The sequence below is a fragment of the Nannospalax galili genome, unplaced genomic scaffold (assembly GCF_000622305.1).
Source record: "Nannospalax galili isolate Female #2095 unplaced genomic scaffold, S.galili_v1.0 scaffold894, whole genome shotgun sequence".
Lineage (NCBI taxonomy): Eukaryota > Metazoa > Chordata > Mammalia > Rodentia > Spalacidae > Nannospalax > Nannospalax galili.
The window spans coordinates 137,597-139,556 of record NW_008334892.1 but is presented as its reverse complement, the minus strand read 5'-3'; the positions used below and the strand labels follow the sequence as shown (position 1 = coordinate 139,556).

Sequence of the window (1,960 nt, the reverse complement as noted above, 5' to 3'; positions counted from 1 at the left end):
AGCCAAGGCAGTCCCCTTAAGGGTGTACCCACTAGGGTCATTCTAGCATTGACTTTACGCAAATCTTGCAACATTCTCCATTTGCCAGAGGCTTTCTTAATAACAAAGACAGGTGTGTTCCATGGACTTACAGAAGGCCAGATGTGGCCCAACCGTAATTGTTCCTGCACAATTTCCTTTAAAGCCTGTAGCTTTGTCTCAGGTAATGGCCACTGCTCCACACATACCGGTGCCCAGGGGACCACTGGATAGCTAGAACTTGAGGGGCAGTGGCCCTTAGAATTGGGGGTGAACCCGATTCTCTTTCTTTGGGTCCCCCCTGTAATTGATATGGGGAGACAACCCTTGTGTTGCTGACTCAGGAAGCCTATCAGACTCTTCAAGATCCAAAAGGTCATCATAAAAGCCCTTGCTATCAGTAGTTATGCAGGCCTGTGCATCCACCAAAATATCTTGTCCTATAAGGTTGGCGGATAACCCTGCCACCACCAGGTTTCGCACCTCCCCTTTAGCTCCATCTGCATCCATCTGCATTGAGCCATTCTCAAGTCTCCTCTGATGGGGTGTATCCTCCACACCTAGGATTCGGGGCCCAGAAACTAGGTGCCATCACGATGGGACCTCCTCCTTTCTAAGGATGGTTCTATGAGCCCCTGTGTCCACTAGGCAGCGAAACCTCCTGCCACCTATTTCAAGATCCATCTTGGGCCTTACACTAGGGATAATAGGGACTGTCCAATTCGCCATAGGTTTTTCTCCTCTCCCGATCCCTCCCCGAGGGCACTGTAAATGTAGCCGATCTGGGGAAGCCCTCCTTTTGTCAACGGGGCTGGAGGCTGCCCCCCACTTTGTTTAAAGGCTTTCCTTCAATATCAAATCTGAATTTACATTCCTTTTGCTAATGGAGCCCTTTGTGACACTGGGGACAGGGCATAGATGGGGGTCTTTTTGATACCCCACCTCCAGGCTTAGGCCAGTTCTCTCGCTGAGGGCAATTTCTTTTAATATGGCCAGTCTGGCCACAGCTAAAACATGGAGCTTCTATCCCTCTAGGCCCCATTGTTACCTGCTGACCCAAATTAAGTGAATTAAATGCTTGGGTTAAGGCACGGGTCAGAGCCTCTGTTTGCACCTGTAAGACAGCAGCTATGTCTTTGGTTTGCTCCTCTGGGTTCCCACCTCCTTGAAGGCAATTATCCATTGTTCCATGGACCTGTCCTTAAGGCCAGCACAGGCTATCTTGTGATCAGCATCCATTCCATCCCATACCAAGAGTTTAGTGAATTGCTCCCTCAATGGGCCTGGGGGTAATTTTAATTTTAAGCTCTTCTCTACTCTGTCTATAAACTTGTAGAGGGGTTCACCAGCTTATGATTAATCCCTGCAAGAGGGGATTCAGGAGGCCCCTCTTCCAATTTTCTCCAAGTATTTAATCCTATGATCCTGACCTGTTCTGTATATGGGGCTGGAATGCCTGACTGTTGCTCCCCTGTGGCATAATGGTCTCTTGAACCAGTCAATATCCCAAAAGTAATGGGGACCGACGGGTTGGCACTTGCATTCCTCTCAGCCTGTATCCTGCTTTCCTCCTTAAAGAGGGCACACCATTTAATATACATATATAGGGCTAGGAAGGACTGCTTTGGCGAGGTCCAGCCAATCCTTTGTAGTACACTGCTGATGAGCCAAGCCTTGGAGGAGAGTATCTACCCAGGGTGATCCTGGGCCATCCTCAGCCACCGCCTTTTTTAATTCCTTTAAATCCTTCACCTCCCAGGGATGCCAGGGGTCAGGGCGAGTGCCTCCTGGGTTTACATTAATAGGATATGCTTCCACCAGTGGCCTCACAGAAGCCTCCTGAGCAGGGCCAGGATCCTCACAATGGGGATGGTTTTCATGGGTCTCAGGAAGCCCTGAAGCTGGCCAGGGCACGCCCGTGGTGACACTTTTTACTTTGGCT

General features: G+C 49.7%; 1 long non-coding RNA gene across 5 annotated transcripts in view; it reads right to left on the bottom strand.

The window, feature by feature from the left end:
• Positions 1 to 1,960, bottom strand: part of LOC108490655 — a 30,275-nt gene that overhangs the window by 2,660 nt on the left and 25,655 nt on the right. The gene's annotated exons all lie outside the window — the stretch shown is intronic.